Source organism: Felis catus, chromosome C1 (assembly GCF_018350175.1).
Source record: "Felis catus isolate Fca126 chromosome C1, F.catus_Fca126_mat1.0, whole genome shotgun sequence".
NCBI lineage: Eukaryota > Metazoa > Chordata > Mammalia > Carnivora > Felidae > Felis > Felis catus.
In genome coordinates this window covers 171,269,330-171,295,545 of record NC_058375.1, presented here as the reverse complement: position 1 = coordinate 171,295,545, position 26,216 = coordinate 171,269,330, and the positions used below count along the sequence as shown (strand labels likewise).

The window sequence follows — 26,216 nt, the reverse complement described above, 5'->3', positions numbered from 1 at the left end:
ACAGACCTTTCCAATAAAGTAACACATAATATAGATTTTATGACCCATGTTTGATTGTGTACCAAGAAATGTTTATATCTATGGAAGAATCCAGTCTCAACCTTCCTCTCATTGTAACTTAGGACATCTTGCATATGGGAGAAGGGCACGGGGATAGGGCAAAACCTATAGTCTTCACCAAAATAACCTACTAATTGGGAATGAGGTGGACTTAAATCAGTTCAAAGCATGAAGTTAGGTTTTGAACTCAAGCAACCTAAATCCAAAGGTCATTTCCTTAAGCCAGTATGCATGCCATAGTGTGCCTCCTGAATTTCACTGAAAAACTTTAAGTGTCCAGTGACATACTGACAAGATGTTCATAACAAAGGGCTTGGGAAATCTTGCTTACTATATTTCCCTTTTAGATATTTATAATATAAATCACTATATTGCAGGCTTTTAGAAATGCTAGTTAAAAAACGCATTTACTTAACAAGTTTTGAAAAAGAAATAGACCACTTGTTCCAATATCCCAAATTTATTTAACCATGGAACCATTTCTTTTTTCAATGAGGAACTAGCTTTCTGTGGACTTCTACTTAAAGCCAAAGGATAAATGTTTTTAGCTCTAAAATTCTGTAATTTTTTTAATAAATTTCTGAGAGCTTCAAAGAAATATTTTCTTAAGAATGATATTATTCTCATTATTTTTCATAAACAAGCTGCCCTCATCCTGATCATGCTGCTATGACAAGATTCAGTGATATACCCATCTCTAAGATTGTCAGCCTCTGCTCACCTACTCGAGATTGCACAAATTTTCTAAGTCCCTCATGATCTAGGCCTTCTGTGTTTATGCAGTTAGCAAACATTCTCACACAAACATTCTATTCAAAATGCCGTTCACCTTACTGTCCCCTTGACATTCATATCCACACTTTTGGGTATTTTATTTGACTTGGTATCTTTCCCCCAAACTTCAAAGTTTAGTACACAGTGCCTGTTCTACAAACTTGCCCTGGTAGTTCTTGTATGTACTGACGTAATTGTTTTCTAATTGTTTCCACATTAGAATAATCTGTGGAGCTTCTGCTCCAAATGCACAAACCTAGACCCACTCCTGTGGGATAGTGACTCAGCAAGTCTTGTCTGGAGCCCAAGTACTTATATGTTCACAAAGCTCTGATGATTCTGATACACATTACAGGAGCAAAACGTAGTTGGCATATAATGTGCCTCCTATGCAAAGCAATTAAACATGGTCTCTGCTTCCTACTGGCCAAGTGCTCTGTTTAGTTGGGATGCATAGAACACAGCACTCTCCTTACATTAGGTGTGGAGGCATTTCCTAAACTAAACATGATGACTACTACAAAAAAAAAAATAGGAGTTCAGTGCTTTGGGAGCACAGGGATCAGCCAATGGTTGCCAGAGAGACTGTGGAGGAAGCTGAGGTGGCCTTTGAAGGAGACTGGATTTTGCCTGAATAATCAGCTATTGTGGCTGTGGCCACATATGGAGTAAACACCTCCATATATTTATTCTATGCCAGAGTAGATAGAGTATATACAGGAAATGGCATGAAGTGAGAATGGAAATGTCAGAGATCAGAATAGGAAGAATTTCAAATACCATGCTAAAGATGTCACTGTTTCCCTCTGGAAAGAAAATAATTTAAGGAAGAGGCATCAAACGTTGTTGTTTTTATTTTCCAGCACTGATTCATATGGTAGAAGTCTCTGTCTTCCCATATTTTCTATTAATAGTGTGTTAAGACAATTCATTTTGGTAAGGAACTAAATCAAAGACTTTCTAAATACATAACAGTATATTCTCATGTACCTTTTCTGTAGTTAATAGTTCATAGTACCAAAGTCACATGACATAATGTTTGATGATTCTTAAAGCCTGATATTTGTTAACTCTATTTAGCTTCATGTATAATTGCTAATAAATTCAAGTCCACCATAATGAGGACTGTGTGAAAGCAATTTTATGTAGGGGCAAACAGGTGAAAATAATCTATTATGCTGTCAATTCATATGTGCTTCGTAAATAATTGGCCAGTTGCTAAACATCTTGAATAGGCCACAGCCCACAATTAGGCCTGGAGACCATACATAGCATTGACTAACTCTAAAGTGTGAAGTAAACTACTCTGCTTATCAGGGAAGGGGCATGTGTTTTACAAGAAGAACTTGGTCAATCCAGTAACATAAAGAATGTATGAGGGGCGCCTGGGTGGCGCAGTCGGTTAAGCGTCCAACTTCAGCCAGGTCACGATCTCGCGGTCCGGGAGTTTGAGCCCCGCGTCAGGCTCTGGGCTGATGGCTCAGAGCCTGGAGCCTGTTTCCGATTCTGTGTCTCCCTCTCTCTCTGCCCCTCCCCCGTTCATGCTCTGTCTCTCTCTGTCCCAAAAATAAATAAATGTTGAAAAAAAAATTTTTTTTTAAGAAGATAAAAGAGCCAAAGTAACCTAGTGAGTTTTTATCTCAGGCGTCTATTTGACCTAAAACTCATTCCTTCACCCATCAGGTAGCTACCAAATGGCGTTGGAACTGATGGAGTCACCTACTGACCGAAATCTGAACCTATCATTCACCATCACATTCTCTCTCATATCAGCACATAAGATATTTTGTCTCCTAGATGTCAAAATTTAATTCAGTCACATGTGTTAACTTTCTAATTTACATGTACCATATGTATAATGCATCCTCCTTGCTTTTCTACCCTAGTTCTTTCTGATCACAAAAACATTCATCCAGTCTTACCATGAGGAACACCACCTGCCCCATAAAGAACCTACCCCATAAAGAAAAAACAAACCACCAAGCAAGATAACTAAAGTAGTGCTTGGTATACACACCTAAACCAAGATGAAAGTACATTTGATGAAAATTCATCATCAATTCCATCAGTCACCTGTGTGCTTAATGGTACCCAAATCCCTTCAGAATGCAACTGCCTTATTTGCCATTAACCAAATTTCATATACCAATATTCACAATGAATATACATCAATATTTGATTCAGTCTTATTATCTTTGTAATTAAAGTACCAGATCATCATTCTATTTATCACTGTAAATATACAGTATATCAATTATATCATTAAATTGTCTTTTGTGGACAGATTTCCATCACATTATTTTCATGCAAAAAATGCACTCCAATTTTTAAATTCATATGATAATCTTTAGACTATAACATGTGAATGTTGCTCATTAAATGAAACTATCTCATGAAATAAATTCATTAACCTCAAATTAGGGTTATTTAATATTCCTAGATATTGGTTAGGAAGTTTTAAAGACCACGATTTTACAAACCAGTTAAGTGTGGCAAGGGCATGAAGAATGTAAAATTATGCTTTTTTTTTCTCCTACATAAAGGAGATTCTTGAGACACTGTTCACTGTGAAAGAAATCTGTGGGGGTGTGAATGAAAATTAAGAATAGATTGTACTTCCTGAAGTTTTATTATAATGTAATTAGTCTTTCTCTAAAGGTGACCCTTAGCCACATCTGACTTTTTAAAATCATATTTCCTTATATTCAGTCTTTCCACCCATGCTTGAGATGCATCTGTCCCTCAAAGAAATCTGAGAGGAGACAAAAATATTTGATATCCTTGGTGTCTCATGACCTTATCCAAAGCACAGAGTTAATTAAGAAGTGATTGAAAAAATTTACTGCCACACTGTCTGTTTTTAAATAGTTTGGCAGCTAACGGGGCAGATATTTTAGACTTTCCCAGTGTTCACTACCGTGTGGTACTATTCACTAAGGTAACAAAAGCCTCCACTAACAAAGATACTTTAGGATTTTAGCAAATGCAGAATGAACCACATAAGAAGCAAGGTCATGTCTGAATGCTTAAAATATCTCTTATTTCCAGGCACAAGTTTCTTGGTGGTTGTAAAGTGAATCCGAACCAGGCTTGCATATACCTAATCTAAAAGAAAAAGTGTTTTTAAAAGCTGCATACAGTCTTTGACACATTTTATACAGTTTGGGTGAGTGGGAAGCGGACTGCTGTTTTGATTAATATATATTAAAGGATCTCTGGTAATACAAGGATAAGAACTAAGCACACTGGCTCTCTTTCTCAATTCATACACATTCCCAGACGTGGGTGCACACATACATACACACACACACACTTAAATATGCTTAGCGTTGAAAAGGAGGGTAAAGCAGAAACAGTGCCAAATTACTCTAATACTGTAAAAGGGTGTTTTTGGTGAACGGTTTCATGATTTGTTTGATTTTCCAAGTGTTGGTTCCCTTAACAAGGGAAGGCATGGAAGATAGAGAAAAGGATATTGGGGTCCTGGGTTTTGGGAGAAAAAGGAGATAATATAAAAAAAAATAGAAGCCAAAGGAAAAAGGCACACTGGAATGCCAATGAATGGCACTAGAGTTGTCTAAATTGGGTGAAACTGTCTTTTTCAGAGTTGTGATGACTCTACATTACCCCAAATTACAGCAAGTCTCTTACAATCACCTTATTGGCACCTTAGGGAAGGACAAAAATGGAATCTTTGTCCACCCTTGGTGTAGGAGGAGGTAGGAAGACCATTTCTGCCTTCAGACAAGGGACAAGAGGGTGATGTCTAATGAGTTGAAACCAAGAGCAGTGATTCAGAGCAAGATTTTAAATGTTCTCTAAACATTTACATTCCTTTGAGAAACTTCAAAAACATTGGGAACAACCCTAGACTATTATTCCCCAAAGAATGGAGCCTCTAGTCACTTTATTTGAATATTAAAACATAGACTGCACTGAAAAGGCTTGAGAATGTGGGGACCCTATCATTACCCATGCATCACATTGCTACATCAGTATTAAAGAAATCAGATACAAACAGGCTTACTTACTACCATGTGTCTAACTCAGAGATTTTGGTGGCCAGGAGTAAGACAGAGTTGGCCACCAGCCAGGGAAGACAGCACTCTAGAGAAAGGGAGGAATCACAGGTGAATGTCCTGGAATTCTTTCCATGGGGTCATGGGAGAAAGTGCAGTTAGGAGGTTATGGTGGCCTTGAAATTGGAATTCCTATTCTTCTCTGTGAATAAATGATCAAATGGCCTCACCTAGGTGTCATTTGTGTACTTGAAGTACTCAAAATCCCCAAAACACACATGGACATAAAACCATTATGTACAAAGTCCCTTGGACGGAGTCGAACTTGTGTACCCTTAGAAAAAAAAAATATATGTCCACATTACTTTCCCCACTCTCCTTGAAAATCAAGGAGCTAATATATACACATGTGCATAGCATTTTAGTAAAATTGTGGGAACAAACTATGTAGTAGCATGGAAAAGATGGAGTTTGAAGAGGACAACAACGTTTCTAGTGAGAGCACAGGAACACAATCTCCAGACTCTTGTCAGCTTACTGGGACCACGCTAAAGTACTCAAAACTCAATAATTTCCAATTATTAGTTTTTGGTCTTTTACTATTATCTATACTTTTAATGCTATTTTACATCTACCACATCCATTTGCAGAAATACTATGTAATGAGATGCTGCTATGAAATTTCTTCCCAATTTTGCTCAGTGAAAACAGATTGGTTGCTTCTTTAATTGTAACTTCACACAATTTTTAATAATGTTTGTGTTTAGCAAATAACTAACAAATCTCCAAAGACATTTAATAATCAACACTGTGAGCTAGCACTAAGCTGGGTCCCATGTATCATTAGATGTGTACATTTAGCTATACTCTCATGACTCAAGACAGGCACTGCCAGAGAGTTGCCATGCCTGAGAAGGCTAAGGGGGAGACTTAAGTTCAGGCTGCAGCAGGACAAGGTGGGACAGCAGTGGCATCCAGTATCAGAGAATGGCTATGTAGAGCAGAGACTGTAATGCAACAAAAGAGCAGAGATAGCACCTGCTCTGCACAGGGTGGGACAAAAGAGCATGGATGCTATAGAAAAGGAGTTACTCTCAAGTAATGTGAGACACTTTCCTTGCTGTTGGTGGTTTTCCAATTTCCAAATTGCAGTTAGGGTACTGAGATTCTGGATTTTGCACTTCAGACAGAAGCTTCCTGGTTGGAGAAGCAGAGGCTTCCTAGGAGAGTTAGCTCTAAGTTACTGATATTAGAATTCCTCCTGAAGGTTCACCCTAAAGCCTGCTCTCCAGCCCTTTCAATAATTTTGTAAGCACATCCTTTCCTATATTAAATACTCTTTGCTTAAACTAGCTTCTATATTCTGCAACTAGAAGCTGGCTGACCCTCCTTCCATTGTGGTGAATTGTGAATCTAAGAAGGAAAAAAAAATCATACAACAAGCTTTAAAATATAAAAAACTAATAATTACAATATTAATAACTGAACCATTTTAAAATTGACTTTTTTACTCAAGATGGACTTTAATTAACCAGCTGAACAAGATTCTATGTTGAATTTATCATAAAAAAAGAAAAAACTTACTGATGTACAACAGAGTTGATGAAGAGAGTCCTGATTGTGCTGGACTGTCAGAGTGTGCTGATTGTTCAGAGATTACTACAAGTATCATTTGTCTTATCTTACAGAGTTTTCAATCTTAAATATACAAAAACAGTTTTTTATAGTGGAAAATCCAAGAGAAAGCCTATTATTTTCTCTTTATAAGGTGCTTACAAATATTACAAGTCAGAGGACTTATTGTTAAGTCATAGCATTAACTCAGTCAGAAATCTATCCACATCATTAAATATCCTCACCAGAAATCTGAGTGACAGAGAAAATTAAATTGGCTTACTGTAATCTGTAACATTTATAAGTACTGATTTACCAAGAATTCCTCAACAACTCTTAAAGTACTGTCATATACTAATCAACATCAGCCTTTTAAAGTTGGTAAGTTTTATTTCCTATTCTGTCTTTATCGGACATTATAAGTCTTAAAGGTGAATTATTCTGAGTTATGGAAGATACGGAATCATTTTATTTGTAATACCCACAAATGCCTTATACATCTTTACTCCATGCTGCAAACCACCAACTATATACCAATAGCTCAAAACAACGATCAAAAGGCCAACCTCTCTCTATACTCTGGTTCTCTCATAGCAATTGTCTAAAGTAAAACATAAGCAATAAGCATGTCTGCCTATATGAAACCAGAATTACATCCCCAGAGCCCAAGTACTGTAGGCTGAAAGCAAATGTCTGCCTTTTTCTTTTGGAAGATGAAAAGCTTCTACTAACATAGTGTGCCAAGAATTTAAAAATAGAAACATCTGGGTTTGATCGAAAACAGCTTTCTATTTTTAAAGAGTTACCCATCCATGGAGACTTGTAGACAGTAATTTGCAACGTTGTGGTTAGGTCCTGAGTTTACTTTAATTATTCATACAGTATTTCTTTTAAGTGATTTTTTTGCCTTTGAGTATTTAAACACAATATATTTTCATATGCTATTCAAATATTTGACAGAGTTTCCAGCAGGTTTAATAAAAGATCATGCCAATAGGTTTCAGAATAAAATGAACTGATGTGTAAGGTAACCCATCTCAGAGAAATTTCTCACCTGGATTCTTTCATAATACCAGATGAACAAGGATCTAAAGTTAGAAATGTATGGATTCTAAGCACCAACCATTCAGATGAAAAGGGTCTAGTTAAATCACTGTTTTTGGAAAAGAATATAAAGATCTCCATTTAATATTTACATCAGAGGGACTATAAACACTAGACTCTCAATAAAATTATATAATGAGTTAATGAAGTTTACACAACATAAAAACTCCTTTCTGAGGGGTGCAGACCTTACCATAAGTTCTGACCCGCAAATATATAGCACATAGATCATTAAACAGAGTTGCATGTATAAGTAAGAATAATCACCACTGTAGGGGAAGACTCTTTAGACAATAAGTAGCTTTTATTTTATGGTAGGAAGTAAACGTCTTCTGGTGGGCTTCTATATATTAAAAAAAACTGTCCTGTAGTATCTCTTTATTTGCAGATACTTGTTGAAATCAAGCCAGCACCTTTAATAATGGGCTATCATTCAGGAACTATAGGTTTATGTATGAAGAAGTAGTAATTCCATAAATAGGAGTTTAAAGGTAAGAGTGGGGAGTTAGAAGAATCAAAAAAGAAAACAGGAACAAAACGCATGGCAGCAAAAAAGGGACTTACATTGTGTGAGGCTATCCATTAAACATAGCTTCTTGGAATGGATAAAACACTGTCATGCAGATGAATATCAGAAAATTCTTGGCTATAAAATCAGTTTACTTAAAAAATGATTATGATCCACAAAGAAAATTCTCAAATGTGTTGAGAACAATTACACTAATATGGTAAGGGCCTAAAAACAGAGTTCAAAGTGAGAATATCAGCAATGCTTGAGGTATTACATTTGGTGCCATCACATAAATCTGTAGCCTTTAACTGAGGTTCAGAAAATTGAGAATAGTTGCTACAATAAGAGTTTCCAACAGATGTTCAGCGAGGGACAATATGGTCACAAAAATCCATTGCCTTGGCACTCAGGAATGATTCTGAATGACTCTGGATAGTTCATTCCGCACCTCTGAAGCTTGATCCTCCATTTATGGAATGAGAGTTGGACTCTACTTTCAAGGTTTCTTATAATTCTAAAATTCAATGATTCCACAGTTTTTTTTAACTGACATGCCCAGAAAACTTTTTTTTTCATATGTTTACGAATAACATATTGACAATAGTTTATCTTACATAGGTGAAATCTGATGAAATGGTAAAGCACTGACTGTCTCAAGAAACATTATGCCTACTTATTACTCTAGCTCTCTAGTTATTTCTAATTCCAGATATTTAATGAGCTCCAACTTTCATGAGGTAATGTGCTAGGACTGTTGGAAGTACAAAGAAAAATAAGACATTACTATATTTCTGTCATCAAGAAACTTAAGGGGCAAAAAAGTCATATACTTAAAATGAACTAAGATGAGTAAATATGGTAAATTGATGACCCCAGAGAAGTTAACCATCCCTTGGGTCAAATTCCTTACCCATAAAGTGAAACTAATATTAGTACCTATTGAATAAGGTCATTATATGGATTAAATAAGATTGTAAAGGGGGCCAAGATGGTGGAACAGCATGGATTTTTTTTTTTTTTTTTGCATCTCTCATCTGAGAAATGTGGCCAGATCAACACTAAACCATCTTGCACACCTAGAAAACTGATTTGAGGATTAACACAACAATCTACACAACCAGAACCACAGAACTCAGCAGGTACATAGCATGGAGAGGTGAACTGGGGGAGAGAGAAGCCGTGGAGGGCAGGGAACTGTTTTTGCTTGCGGGGAGAGGACAGAGATGGGGGGAGAGTATGGGAAAAGCAACCCTCCCCCCTCCCATCAAAAGCAGCTGGAGAGAAGGTGGACAAGTAGAAACAGCCACAGGGACTGAACGAAAAAGGGAGAAAGGAGAGATTTAAATTCCATTAAGACTCTATAAACAGGGGGAGCTCAGAGTCTGAAACTCCTCAGCTTGGTACCTGGTGGTGCTCTGGTGAGAAAGGCAAATTCCTGGGAGCAGAGAGCGAGGTCCAAGGGGGTCCATGGGCCACATGTGGAGAGGCAGTTCCCCTGCTGGGAGGACATTTGGTAGAGGCTGTGCAGCCACCCCACAGGCAAAGGTCCCAGCCACAACTCCAGAGAACAGCCACATTCACCGGTGTTGGAACAAGAATGTTAACAGTGAAACCTAGGGCCAGATATGTATTGTGATTTTTCTGTAAACACTTAAATGCTTTTCCTACAAGATCATGCAAACTTTTTCTGGGACTGGCTGGTACCAGGCCACAGTCTCTCAGCATCCGCAGCAGCGCAGTCTCCAGAAAGTTGCTGGGGGTGGGCCGGCACCTGGCCATTGGTCAACAAGACCCTCTTCCAGAAGGTCTGAGAAGGTCAAAGCCACTGTCCCTCAGAAGTGAGGGGTTAGGAAGCACAGCCTCATTTGAGATAAAACTCAGGAGGGAGGTGCTGCCTGGCAGCCTGATGGCTTGGTCACAGACAGTGTAGAAGTGGAGAGTGGACAGAGGCTAGAGACAGAGGAGGGGTGTTTGATTGCCAGTTGTGGAGAGCACAAAGCTCTGATACTAGAGACTGAGTAGCTGAGTGATGCCATTTTCATCCCTCCTGGGCATGTGCATACATGCCTACATATCACAGCAATCCACCCCAGTAAGCTAAGCAGCACCATCTATTGGAGAACAGAGTTGTTGCACTAACTCCTGCCCACATGGGCCAACAGAGCTCTTGACAAACACATGTGTCTCCACCTGCTTATCTATGGACTATAAAGTGCTTCACAACCTGACTTCTACAGGAAACCAGATGTAATTTCAATCATACTTCATTCTGTTCACTGGTCCTTTTATTCAAATATTTTTTCTTTTTATTTTCTTATTCTTGAGAAAAAAACTTTTTATTTTCCATTTACATTAAAAAGATTTTTTCTACTGTTTTTTTTTTTACTTTTTTGTAAATTTTTTAAAGTATATTTTACTTTTATCATTTCATTTTATTCTATTTTATTGTATTCATTTTTCCAAATTTTGAAATGATTTCTTTTTTCTTCATTTTTTTTTCTTTTCTTATATTTCCCTTTTTTCTGTTTTAAGCTTATTTCAACAAGACCAGAAGACATCTAGGATCTAGAAACCATTATTCGATTTCTTTGTGTTATATATATATATAAATATAAAGGTGTTAATAATTTAGTTAGTAAATATAACTAGTTATAACTAGTTAGTAAGTTAGTAAATATAAAGGTGTTAGTAAAGTAATATATTTATATATAATATTATATATATATTATATATATTATAATATATATATTATAATATATATATTATAATATATAACACCTTTTCTTCCTCCAAAATGACAAAATGAAGGAATTCACCCCAAAAGAAAGAATAGGAAGATATGACAGCCAGGGACTTACGGATAGAAGCAAGATGTCTGAACCAGAATTTAGAATCATGATAAAAAGAATACTAGCTGGGTTTGAAAATAGATTAGATTCCCTTTCTTCTGAGATGAAAGAAGTAAAAGCTAGTCAGGATGAAATAAAAAATGTTGTAACCGAGCTGCAATCTCGAAAGGATGCCATGGCAGCAAGGTTGGATGAGGCAAAGTAGTGAATCAGCGATACAAAGGACAAACTTAGGGAGAATAATGAGGCAGAAAAAAAGAGGGAGACTATGTCAAAGGAGCACAAAATAAAAAAATAGATAACTCAGTGACTCATTAAGAAAGGAGTAACATCAGAATCATAGAGGTCCCAGAAGATGAAGAGAGAGAAAAAGGGGTAGAAAATTTATGTGAGCAAATGATAGCAGAAAACTTTCCTAACCTGGGGGAAGATACAGATATCAAAATCCAGGAAGCACAGAGGACCCCCATTAGATTAAACAAAACCGACCATCAAATAGGGCATATCATTGTCAAATTCACAAAATACTCAGGCAAGGAAAACCTCATGAAATCAGCAAGGGAAAAAAAGTCCATAACCTACAAGGGAAGACAGATCAGGTTTGCAGCAGACCTATTTGGCAGGCCAGAAAGGAGGGCAGAATATAGTCAATGTATTAAATCAGAAAAATACACAACCAAGAATTCTTTATCCAGCAAGGCTGTCATTTAAAATAGAAAGATAAAAAGTTTCCCAAACAAAAATTAAAGGAGTTCATGACCACTAAACCAGCCCTGCAAGAAATTTTAAGGGGGACTTTCTGAGGGGAGAAAAGATGCAGGAGAGAAAAAAAAAAAGGCAACAAAGCCTGAGAACACTACCAGAAACTCCAACTCTACAAGAAACATAATATAAATAAATTCTTATATTTCAGTACTCACTCTAAACATTAATGGTCTAAACACTCCAATCAAAAGACATAGGGTAACAGAATGGATAAGGAAACAAGATCCATCTATATCCTGTTTACAAGAGACCCACTTTAGACGTAAAGGCACCTTCATATTGAAAATAAAGGGATTGAGGCACCTGGGTGGCGCAGTCGGTTAAGCGTCCGACTTCAGCCAGGTCACGATCTCGCGGTCCGTGAGTTCGAGCCCCACGTCAGGCTCTGGGCTGATGGCTCAGAGCCTGGAGCCTGTTTCCGATTCTGTGTCTCCCTCTCTCTCTGCCCCTCCCCCGTTCATGCTCTGTTTCTCTCTGTCCCAAAAATAAATAAACGTTAAAAAATAGAGAGAGAGAGAGAGAGAGAAAATAAAGGGATTGAGAACCATCTATAATTCTAATGATTGGCAAAAGAAAGCGGGAGTAGCCATACTTAAATCAGACAATCTAGATTTTAAAATGAAGACTGTAACAAGAGATGAAGAAGGGCATTATATCATAACTAAGGAGTCTATCCACCAAGAAGACCTAACAGTTGTAAACATTTATGCTCCAAACATGAAACACCCAAATATACAAATCAATTAATCACAAACACAAAAAAACTCATTAATAAAAATATAGTAGTAGGGGACTTTAACACCCCACTTATGACAATGGACAGATCCTCTAAACAGAAAACCAACAAGGAAACAATGGTTTTGAACAACACAGTGACCAGATGGACTTAACAGATATATTCAGAACATTTCATCATAAAGCAATGGAATACACATTCTTCTGGAGTGCACATGGAACATTCTCCAGAATAAATCACATACTGAAACACAAAGCATCCATCAAGTACAAAAAGATCAAGATCATACTGTGCATATTTTCAGACAATGCTATGAAACTCAAAATCAACCACAAGAAAAAATTTGGAAAGATAATAAATACTTGGAGATGAAAGAACATCCTACTAAAGAATGAATGGGCTAACCAAGAAGTTAAAGAGGAAATTAAGAAATACAAGGAAGCCAATGAAAATGATAACACCACAGCCCAAAACCTCTGGGATGCAGGCAAGGTGGTCATAAGAGGGAGTATATATCAATCCAGGTCTTCCTAAAGAAAGAAGAAAGGTCTCAGATACACAATCTAACCTTACACCTTAACGAGGTGGAAAAAGAACAGCAAATAAACCCCCAAACAGCAGAAGACAGGACCTAATAAAAATTAGAGCAATGCTATCAAAACCAAACCAAACCAAACAAACAAAACACACAGGAGAACAGATTAACAAAACCAGGAGTTGATCCTTTGCAAGAATTAACAAAACTGATAAACCCCTAGCCGTTTGATCAAAAAGGAAAAGATAAGGACCTAAATAAAATAATGAAAGAGGAGGATCACAACTAACACTGGAGAAATACAAACAATAAGAAAATGTTATGAGCAATTATATGCCAATAAAATGGGCAATCTGGAAGAAATGGACAAATACCTAGAAACATATAAACTATCAAAACTGAAACAGGAAGAAATGGAAAATTTGAACAGACCCATAACCAGTAAAGAAATAGAATTAGTAATCAAAAATCTCCCAAAAAACAAGAGCCTCGGGCCAGACGGCTTTACAGGGGAATTCTACCAAACATTTAAAGAAGAGTTAACACCTATTCTCTTGAAGCTGTTCCAAAAAATAGAAACAGAAGGAAAACTTCCAAACTCTGTCTATAAAGCCAGCATTATCTTAATTCCAAAACCAGACAAAGACCCCACTAAAAAGGAGAACTATAGAGCAATTTCTCTGATGAACATGGATGCAAAAATCCTGAACAAGATACTAGCCAACTGCATCCAACAATACATTAAAGGAATTACTCACCATGACTAAGTGGGATTTATACCTGGGATGCAGGGCTAGTTCAATATCCACAAAACTGTCAATGTGATAAATGACATCAATAAAAGAAAGGACAAGAACCACATGATCCTCTCAATAGATGCAGAAAAAAGCATTTGACAAAATACAGCATCCTTTCTTGATAAAAACCCTCAAGAAAGTAGGGATAAAAGGATCATACCTCAAGATCATAAAAGCCATATATGAAAGACCCAATGCTAATACCATGCTCAATGGGTAAAAACTGAGAGCTTTCTCCATAAGGTCAGGAACATGACAAGGATGTCCACTCTCACCACTGTAATTCAACACAGTATTGGAAGTCTTAGCCTCAGTGATCAGACAACACAGCCTCAGCCATGAGGGAGTCAAACATTCACTCTCTGCAAATGACATGATACTCTATATGGAAAACCCAAAAGATTTCACAAAACAACTGCTAAAACTGATCCATGAATTCAGCAAAGTGACAGATATAAAATCAATTCACAGAAATCGGTTTCATTCCTATACACTAATAATGAAGCAACAGAAAGAGAAATCAAGGAATTGATACCATTTACAATTGCATCAAAAACCATAAAATACCTAGGAATAAACATAACCAAAGAAGTGAAAAAAAAATCTATATACTGAAAACTATAGAAACCTTATGAAAGAAATCGAAGACACAAAAAAATGGAAAAATATCCCATGCTCCTGGACTGGAAGAACAAACATTGTTAAAATGTCATTACCCAAAGCAATCTACATATTCAATGCAATTCCTATCAAGATAACACCAGCATTCTTCACAGAGCTAGAACCAGCAATCCTAAAATTTGTACAGAACAAGAAAAGACCCCAAATAGCCAAAGCAATCTTGAAAAAGAAAACAGAAGGTGAGGCGTCACACTCCTGAACTTCAAGACATATTACAAAGCTGTAATCATCAAGACAGTATGGTACTGGCACAAAAACAGACCCTCAGATCAATGGAACAGAATAGAGAACCCAGAAGTGTATGGCCACTAATCTTTCACAAAGCAGGAAAGAATATCCAATAGAATAAAGACCGTCTCCTCAGCAAATGGTGCTGGGAAAACTGGACAGTGACATGCAGAAAAATGAACCTAGACCACTCTTACACCTTACACAAAAATAAACTCAAAATGGATGAAAGACCTAAATGTACAACAGGAACCATCAAAATCCTTGAGGAGAAAGCAGGCAAAACCTCTTTGATCTTGGCTAGAGCAACTTCTTACTCAACACATCTCCAGAGGCAAGGGAAACAAAAGCAAAAATTGAACTATTGGGACCTCATCAAAATAGAAACCTTCTGCACAGCGAAGGAAACAATCAGCAAAACTAAAAGGCAACTGACAGAATGGGAGAAGATATTTGCAAACAACGTATCAAGTAAAGAGTTAGTATCCAAAATCTATAAAGAACTTATCAAACTCAACACCCAAAAAAACAAATAATCCAGTGAAGAAATGGGCAAAAAGACATGAATAGACACTTCTCCAAAGAAGACATCCAGATGGCCAGCAGACACATGAAAAAATGCTCAACATCATTCATCATTAGGGAAATACAAATCAAAGCCACAATGAGATACCACCTCACACCTGTCAGAATGGCTAACATTAACAACTCAGGCAACAACAGTTGGCAAAGATGTGGAGAAAGTGGATCTCTTCTGCACTTTCTGCATTCTGTTGGTGGGAATGCAAACTGGTGCAGCCACTGTGGAAAACAGTATGGATTTTCCTCAAAAAATTAAAAATAGAACTACCCTACGACCCAGCAATTGCACTACTAGGTATTTATCCAAGGGATAAAAGTATACTGTTTTGAAGGGGCACATGCACCCCAATGTTTATAGTAACCCTGTTGACAATAGCTAAAGTATGGAAAGAGCCCAAATGTCCATCGATGGATGAACATCATATATATGGCATATGTATACATACACACACACACACACATACAATGGAGTATTACTCAGCAATCAAAAAGAATTAAATCTTGACATTTGCAACTACGTGGATGGAACTGGAGGGTATTATGCTAAGCAAAATTAGAGAAAGACAAATATCATATGACTTCACTCATATGAGGAATTTAAAATACAAAACATGAACATAGGGAAGGGAAACAAAAATAATATAAATATAGGGAGTGGGACAAAGCATAAAAGACTCTTACATATAGAGAAGAGAGGGTTGCTGGAGGGGTTGAGGAGGGGGGATGGTGTAAATGGGTTAAGGAGCATTAAGGAATCTATTCCTGAAATCATTGTTGAACCATATGTTAACTAACTTGGATGTAAATTAAACAACAAATAAATTTTTAAAATATTATGAAAAAAATTATAAAGCTTAGAACTGTTCCCAGAACTTGGTAAATTCTATATATAGATGGGTGGGGAGCAATAGAAAGAGCAAGCATGCTCAAATGAAAGGCAGCAAGAAGAGAGTGAGAAGGGAAGAAGGGGAGGGAGAGAAACAGGAAAAGAAAAAGAGAGAGAAGGCAAGAGAGAAGAGGGAGGAGGACCAAGAGAAAGAGGGGAGAGGAAGAAAAAGACTTAGGAGGTCTAACATCAAACCCTGGTTTCTCACAGCAAATGCACATTTGAAATTAACCAGATCAACATGGACTTGAGACATTCCATAGCAGTACTCTACATAAAAATGTTGTTAATAAGTTAATATTATAGAATAAAACCTAGTAATTTCTCAAAATATATTACTCAATTATATCAAAGTTCAATATATATTTTTACCAAATGTGGTATATTAATAAGTAACTTATTTTCTATTGTTTTATTTTAATCTATAATTAAACACAATATACACATGTATATTCTTCTTGTAAAAAAATATTAAAGAAATTCTCTCTTATACCAACTTTTTTTTTAATACTGCCCATCTCAAACTCTGTCTTTACTGTTATGGTCAATAAGGGAAAAACAGTTTCATAGTAGTTATGATTTGGAATTGATTTGGGGTAGAAAAATTACTTTTTCCAACTTTTGTCATTCTAAAAAAAAAAAAAGAAATTTTAGGTCAGGTTTCTGGCCACTGTTACACAAAAGTAATGTTATTTTTTATTAGTGCTATGTACACATAGAGAAAGTTCCCAGGAATGAAGGATAGCTAGATAGAATTTTTATAAACAAGGAGAAGAACAGCAATCTCACTCCTAGGTATTTACCAAAATGAATTGGAAACATTTATTTAAAAATCTATTCATGAATATTTCTAACAGTTCTACTCATACATGCCAAAAACTCAGAATAACCCAGATATCCTTGAACAGGAAAATGGATAAGCTGGCCCATCAATATAACAGAATACTGCACAGCAATAAAAATGAACAAACTAGATGACTCATGGGTGAGATGGATAAATCTTAAATTTCTAATTAAAAGAAGTCATACCCCAAAATCATATATTTTATCATTCCACATATATCATATTTTGAAAAAGACCAAATTATAAAGAAAAAGTAGATCAGTGGTTATCAGAAAGTTGGGGGGAGGCATTGAGCACAAAGGAGCAAAAAAAGAAATTTGGGGTCTATGGACTTACTCTGATTGATTCTATGGTGAATATATTACTACACATTTGTCCATAGAACAATACACCACAAAGAGTGACTTTTATTATGGGAAAATAATGTTATGTGGTGACCCTAGATGCAATTCAAACTGTCATAATTGAATCTAATTATAAATATGATACTTAACTGCACTAAAGTGGAAAAAGGAGGAAAAGAACTAATATAAGTAAGTCCCAAAGAATATTTTGATAAATTTGCTCAATGACAATATATACCAACACTATAACTAGTAGGTTAATTTGTTTCTCACTGGGTTGAACAGTTTCCCCCCAAAATTTGTGTCTACTTGGAACTTGCAAATGTGACCTTATTTGGAAATAGGGCTTTCACAGATGTAATCAAGCAAAGGTGAGGTAGTACTGAATTAGAAAAGACCCTAAATCCAATGATTCATGTCCTTGATGAGAAGGATAACATTTGGACAGAAACATACAAAAATACCATGTGAGGTGAAGGCAAAGATTGGAATGATGGATCTGTAAGTCCAGAGACACCAAGGAAGGTCAGCAAACACCAAAAGCATGGAACAGATTCTCCCTTGGAGCCTCCAGAAGAGGCCACCCTCACTTTTGAACTTTTAACCTCCCATACTAGGAGAGAGGAAATTTCTGATGTCTTAAGCCACCATGATTATACTTACTTGGTTACAGAAGCTCTCAGAAACTAATATGTGGGAGTACAAACAAGTAAGCAATTCTGAAACTACATGTGTACCAGGGTTGAAAAGCAACCACCAGTCAGGTTTCCTACTGTTCCAGAAACTAGTTACAAGTAAGTAAAAGGAGAAGTCTGCATGTGAACTAGCGGTACTAAATTGCAGTCAGAAGTATCATAGTAACTCATGTTTATTCAAATATATAAACCCACACAGATTTGTATATCTGGATGAACATACATACATGCATGTCCTATCTCTGTCTGCTGAGGGAATCTAGAGGTAAAATCCTAATAGGAACAAGCACAATTAGCACACAGACCATGATCACTAGATACTGTTCTCCAGTAAAAGGGTTGTTCAGAGAAACAGCTGATTCCAAGTCTGAGACAGAGAAAATATGAGAAGTCTGCAGTATTCTGTGGTGCCCGAAAATTAAAATGTACCAAAAAAATGTTTAAAGGACAGAGACATGTCAAAAGGACACAGGACCAAACTGAAAGAACACCACCCAATGACCAATGCTGGGGCAATCTGAGCAATAAAATATTGGCAGTATTGGTTATGATTTTAAAAAGTCTAATTCTATACTGAAATGACTGAATATTTGAATAAACAAGGGAGAGGGGATAACTCTTCCTTGAAGACATCTAATTAGTGCACACAGAATGGATGAGGAAAATAGAAAATCACTGCTAGAGTATCACAATAATAATTGCTATGGGAACTACCTACCAAGAAATGCTATACTTACTAAAAGCTTAAATAGAAACAAAATAGTTGCATAGCTATGTAATATCTAGCCAAGAAATATATTCATCGCTGCGATTTTTATTTTTTTAATGTTTATTTTTGAGAGAGAGACAGAGACAGAGCATGAGCGGAGGAGGGCAGAGAGAGAGGGAGACACAGAATCTGAAGCAGGCTCCAGGCTCTGAACTGTCAGCACAGAGCCCAACGTGGGGCTTGAACTCACAAATCATAAGATCATGACCTGTGCCAGAGTTGGATGCTTAACTGACTGAGCCACCCGGGCACCCTGTTGTGATGGTTTTAAATGTCCACAAATACTTGGATATTTCTCCCTCCAGCAGTGAATATTAATTCTTTTCACCTGGAGAATGAGCTCAAGGTAGTATTTTACTTCTAATAGAGTATGGAAACAAAGAAAAGAATAACTATGGCACAGAAAGTTTAAGTGTATTGGTTTTGTAGGACTGCTTTCACAAAATATCACAAACTGATAGCTTCAGCAACAGAAATTTGTTGCCTCATAGTTCTGGAGGCCAGAAGTCCAAAATTAAGGTGTCAGCTTGGTTGATTTTTCTGAGGGTTATGATGAGGAATCTGTTCCATGGCTCTCTTCAAGCTTCTGGTGGCTTACTGGCAATCTTTGGCATCCTTTGGCTTATAGATGCATCACCCTAATCTCTTTCTACATCTTCATATGGCATTCTACCTGATGCATGTTTAGGTCCAAAATTCCCATTTTTATAAGGACATCAGTCATATAGGATTGGGGATTCTACCAATCCAGTACAACCCCTCTTAACTAATTTCTTCAACTCTATTTCCAAGTAAGATCCTGTCTTGAGGCACTGGGGTTTAGAATAGGAACATGAATTCGGGGTACATTATGCAACCCATAGTGCTAAGTGATCAAGGTTAACATCACCAATGATAAATCACACTGATATCACGTACTCAGATGTTATGCAATAAGAAGGGTACATCACCTTGTGGTATTCTTCCTCAAAATTCATAACCAAAGACAAATCATGAGGAAGCAATGGTCAAACCCTATTGTGGGACATTCTACAAAATACCTGACCAGTACTTTTCAGTAGTGTTAAGACACTGAAAGACAAGAATATACTAAGGAATTCTCATAGATTGTAGGACACAAAAGATATTAGAAGTAAATGCAATGTGGGTATCCTGATTTGGATCTTGGAAGAGAAAAAGAACATTAATGGGAGAACTAGGAATACTAAAACTTGTAATATAATTAATAGCATTGCACCAATATTAATATCTTAGTTTTAGTCACAACTATGGCTATTTATGATGTTACAATTGGAGACAGTTGGGTAATAGGTATACAGGAAACCTCTGAACAATCTTTGCAACTCTTCTGTAAAACAATTTTTTAAGGATAAGAAGTTCTTAAAGGTAGGGGGCAGGCAGACTTAGCATGGTGAAGAGTCCTTTACTTAAATGACCATATCAATTCCTGATTGGGGTGACAGGTAAGTGCTATTAAACAGTACTTTCAAACAGTTAATTGTCCCAACTGTGGACATAAGATCACTAACCTCCATATAAAGATTTCGTGGGCATAATTATTGGATGTCATTTGAACCATTAACATATGACACAAAAACATATGTTCCTCCAGGAGGATCCACGAGTTTCAAAACAAGTAAAATTCTTATTTAGCATAATTATAGGTACCAACTAGAAGTTCTTATAATCACGATATTATTACTTGAAAATATATGCATATAAAGTATTGTGTTTAAGTATTATTGTTAATATAGGAGGTTGTCTTGGAAAACATTAACATTATCTTTTCCAGTAATGTTCCAATGAACATTAACATGATCAATTTCCAACAATTTTTACCTGTCAGTTATAATACAACTAGCTTCCTCACTTGGAGGGAGGGAAGAAAGGGAGAGGAAGCAGGGAGGGAGGAGGAGGAAGGAAGGAAGTGAAAGGAAAAAATCACTACTAAGTTAAAAAAATGAAGATACTTATCAATACAAGTGAGCAAGTATTTTAATAACTCCCAACATTGGCATAAACAGATACACACATGTATTACTAATACAAATGTACATTGATTTTTTTTTTTTGCTAATTCTTACTTCAAGTTTAAAAATATTCAAATCCTACTCAGTGATTGCACTTCCAGCAATTAAACTGAAGAAATAAGGTCTCAGGGTTACTTAAAAACTAGGGGCGCCTGGGTGGCTCAGTTGGTTAAGCGTCTAACTTCAGCTCAGGTCATGATCTCAGGGTTTGTGGGTTCAAGTCCCGCATTGGGGTCTGAGCTGACAGTTTGGAGCCTGGAGCCTGTTTCAGATTCTGTGTCTCCCTCTCTCTGACCCTTCCCTGTTCATGCTCTGTCTCTGTCTGTCTCAAAAATAAATAAAGGTTAAAAAATTTCTTTTTAATAAAAAAAAATAAACATTAAAAAAGCAGCCTAAATGTATAATGATAGAAATATAACTTTAAATATTTAATTCTATGGATTTCAATAGTTTAAACATTTAAGATTAGTCTACAGATGTCTGTGTTCATATATACGTGTGCATATATGCATGTGTATATACAGCCACAGAAAATTTTCAGTGACATCTTAATGATGCTGTTAATTAAAACAGGTTAAAAAATCAGAATACCACATAAAAAATACTTGTACTTGTGTACATGTTTGTGCACCTTGAAAAGGAAGGAAGAATTAGGGGGATGGGGAGAAAATGAGAATAGAGTAAAATCTCTTCCAAAAGACCAAAATTACTATCTCTGAGCAGTTGTGAACGTCCATTGGTAGAGCCACTGGATGGAAGGATACTGTGACCAGAGCCCCTGGCTCCAGTGACCACACTACCTGACAAGAGAGCAAAAAAAAAAATGAGCCTTTATTGTGTTAAGCCACTGAGATTGGAACTTTTTGTAACAACACTAAGCCTGTTATGGCTTTATAATGTGGAAACTTGTCAAGGCTAAGCTATATTTCCCAGTGGTTCTGTCTCTGGCTAGATGCTCTCTAATACAGAATCGTGGTGGTAGGGAGCCTCCAAGATGGGCTAATGATCCATGCCTTCTGGTGTTAAATGCGTGATGTAATCAATTCCTTTGAGTAACTAGAATACATCATTGTTGAGTGGATGTAACTTAGGTTACAAAGGGTTGTGACTTCCATTTAGTTGGTAAATTCTACTTTCTTAACTACCTTAACTTGCACTCTTTGATGAAGCACTTGGCTATGTAAGACACATTTTTTCAAGGAAATGAGGGCAGCCTCCTTCTTATAGCCTAACATTCAGTTAGAAACTTCTGTTCCTACACCTTCAGTTAAGAACAAAGACCTGGATGGATACCTTGACTGCAGTCTTGTGACAAACAAAGCAGAGAACACAGCTAAGCCATGGACAGATTCCTGACCCACAGAAATACTGAGGTTATTAATGTGTTGTTTTAAGCTAATTTTAAGGTAATTTGTTATCCAAAACAGGTAGCTAATAAAGTTTCTTTTGACAAATATCATTTGAATTATCTGGCTTTGATTTGATGTATCTATTTTCTAAAGTTTATTCATTAGGCATGACTTTCAAAATAATTGCTTTAATCAATGAAGGTTTCCCTTGTAGCTATAATGCCCTAAAACTCCCGGGGGACATCCTTATAAATGATGTAATATGGTGCTGTCATTAAGCATGCAAGAGACACTTGGGGGGGGGGTTGTTACAGTCTCTGGATTATGATCCACACAAATGCTATGTATGTTTTTAGCTGACTTTTTCCATTTCCATACGAATATTTAGCATACAGAAATTCTGTATCTATACTCTTACTCTTAACTCCACTATCTATACCACAAAGTAATGTGTCTGTTTATAGACACATGAGATCTCTTTCTTTTAGAACTGATTACATTCATTTCTTTGTACTAAAGAGTCACTTGCAAAATGTTTTCATTAGGGCACTCTGACTCTTACAGAAACGTCCTGCTTCTATTTGGAGACTGCAACCACTGAGTATAACAAAAACAACTGTTGCATCTCTCTTCTCTAACGCTATTGATGATCATTTTCTCCATTCATGCAGAACTCGCTAGAATTATAGATACTTCTTGTTTGAGTTATAAAATGTTTCAGATAGAATTTTCAATACTTCACAACTGTAGTCAATGGATTTCATCATTTTGGCTTCTCTTATGTAGAATAAATAATATAAATAGTAAGTAAAATTGCATCTTTCTCTTCTTGTCTGGACAAATATTACTGTATACACCTGCTTGCCTTGTACACCGAGACATAACTATGAGTGTATTTGAAAAGTAGAGGAAAATGTGTCAAAATTCAAGGTACTATCTTTTAACTCCTTTTCACATTAATTTCCTTGCCAGAAAATCAGTCACATCTACAACTAAATGCAGTGGCTTTGTACTGTGTCAACTTAGCTAAGCCAGAAGTTTTGTTTCTCAGATTTCCTGTCCCTGGGTGCCTCTGGGTCAGGACAGGCCGCTGGAAAATTTTTCATGAGGACTGGAAGGCAGAAGTGAAATACGGCAGCCATGTTTTCTCTGAGAGGTCCAGTACAGTCTTGCTTTGCTCCGGCTCACATGAGTCATCACTGACCTGATCACTCACCTCACCTCGCCGGCTGAGTCACAGCTGGGCCAAGAATTCCTCCAGCCCCCTGGAGAGCTTGTCTTTCAGCTTCACCCAGTCCTGGTCCACATGCATGTGCAACTTCAGGACCAAGTGTGCCACCTTCACAAGATCACTGGCCTCACTGAAACTGGAGGCTTGGAAGTAGTAAGATAGAGACGCAGGTACCAGTTTACCGTAATACAATCCAGCTCACCCTCAGAAGTTCCAGTTAATTCCTGCTCAGCCATACTTCACACCACCCATCTTCATTCCCAACTGCCTAACTGCTGACTTCAGGTCCAACACCAGACAAAGAAGTGGCAGCCTTCCACTGAGTGTTTGACCAGTTCCCACAGTTATGGAACATCAAATCCCTGTAATAAATCCCATTCCTATGACATGCATAATGACTTTGCTTTTCTGTGCAAACCCAGTGGTTTTTGGTCCATAACTAACAGTACAGTGCAAAGAGTAAAGGTTTTGGGCCTCTGAGACGCAGCTCTTCCACAATTTCCCTTATCAACTACAGAATTGTCTCTAAACTAGGAATAAGACTATCCTGCAATGTTATTGTGAGAATTTGAAATTAAATATATAAAGTGCCTGCACATAAGTTCCAAATAAGTAATAGTTATCATTCCTAGGATAAATACTTAACACCATTTTTGAATGAGTACCTAAAATAGCATGTCATAAGAAATGGAATGCAATATATACTATATAGATGAATAGTTACCGAAAAGTTAAAATGTTTATTAAAATATGATTAATTAAAAATGAATAGTGAAATATTAAATACTCAGATTCTATGAAAACTCTATAGTAGAAAAATTAAGCAAATGAATATAAGCTCTTAAGACAGGTTAGAGTTACTAAGGACTGGAAAAAATCCTACAGACTCAAATATTTCTGCATTCCTGAAACAAACCAAAGAAAGAAACTACTGACCATATAAGGATCTTGTTAATTATTTTAAGTGAACAATAAGGTAGATGCACACTTAATTTCTTGAGCATAACTTGTCACTGGAAACTTATCAATGGGCCCCTTTGCCCCAAATTTCAGGAACCATCAGCTTATACAATCATACCACATTGCTGTAAGTAACAGGTATAATTAATAAGCATTCATGCTCTGCCTAAATGCTCAGGTCTTTGAGTTTATGAGGTGAGAATTTCACCCTCTGCAGGTTCTTGTTCCATCAATACGATATGTATCCAGCCCATGTCATCTCTGGGATGCAATAGGAGTGTGGTTCTCAAACAATAGTTTAATTTTCTTCATATTCTATTGCTTCTCAAGGCCTGTGACAAGTCCTCTATGTCTCTGATTTCTGTTTAGTTCAAGTTAATTTCCAGTTATTTTTCTTATCCCCAACAGGATGTACTTATAATTTGTTTCATGTAATACACGTATACATAGGAACCAAATTATTGCAGTTGCTCAGACATTTATTCCTCATACTTGAAAATTGTATCTGTTGTTGTTTCTAAGAATTCAATGATGTGTACTTATCCAGTCATGCAATATAGAATGCAAAGGGTTTTAGAGCATGATGTATTATACTACCTGTAGATTCAAACTCACTATAAACAGAAAATATGCTTTCCTCCAAATTTTGTCCAATTGCAAAAATATGGGCATCCTCTACTCTAGGTAACCATGTGCCTAAGAAGCAAACAAAAAGAACCAAGCAAAAAATTTGTCTACTGTTGAACATATAGTTTACCGTTATTTTAAAAGGGTACACTGGTTATTCTGGTCCCAGTGTCATGGAGTTGAAGCAAGACACTCTGTTATGTGCACTGTCTGATACATGGAAGACATTTAGTATTCTTGGTCCACAAAGTATGTAGCATCCCCCTTCCTCACTGTAATAACTAAAAGGCACTGTCCCCCCTTCATACTAAATTCTTTCCCCTTCATACTAAATTCTTCCCTCCTTTCAAATATTGTAAGTGAACACCTAGGTAAACAAATCACACAAATTAATTTAAATATTATTGTGTTTAGACAATGAACTGTCTAGTTTTGTTGTTTTATAGTATTTATTACTCATAGCACTGAATCTTTTTCTTGAATAAATAAAACTTGTAATTGTCTCACATATACACATATACTCTTTGGTAGAGGCTGTACATTATTCTACCATAGTTAACACATGTTAACAAATGTTCCACCCCACTCCTAAAGCCTAATGTTTCCTCTGTATTAGGGATCCCAGTTCTACTCCACACCCTCACTTTGCCTTTTTCCCATGTGTTTCTGTCTCTGAGGAGTCCTTTAAGTCCTACTTGGCAATGAGAAAGAATGAAATCTGGCCTTTTGTAGCAATGTGGGTGGAACTGGAGAGTGTTATGCTAAGTGAAATAAGTCATACAGAGAAAGACAGATACCGTATGTTTTCACTCTTATGTGGATCCTGAGAAACTTAACAGAAGACCATGGGGGAGGGGAATAAAAAAAAGTTAGAGAGGGAGGGAGCCAAACCATAACAGACTCAAAAACTGAGAATAAACTGAGGGTTGATGGGGGGTGGGAGGGAGGGGAAAGTGGGTGATGAGCATTGAGGAGGGCACCTGTTGGGATGATCACTGGGTGTTGTATGGAAACCAATTTGACAATAAATTTCACATTAAAAAAAAAAAGTCCTGTCCCAATCTTCATTCGTCCTCATTGCTTAAAAGCTGTAACAGAAAGTTGGATTTCCTAACAATGGATCCTTTAAAGAGATCAATATATGGAATTCCCTTCTTACTAGAACATATCTATTTGGACAATACTTTTCAATAAAGTTCACAATGCTTCATATTATTCCCTAAGAA

General features: G+C 36.7%; 1 long non-coding RNA gene across 1 annotated transcript in view; it reads right to left on the bottom strand.

Annotated features, from left to right (window-relative positions):
* LOC123379199 overlaps positions 1–26,216 on the bottom strand; it is a 190,015-nt gene that overhangs the window by 11,931 nt on the left and 151,868 nt on the right. The gene's annotated exons all lie outside the window — the stretch shown is intronic.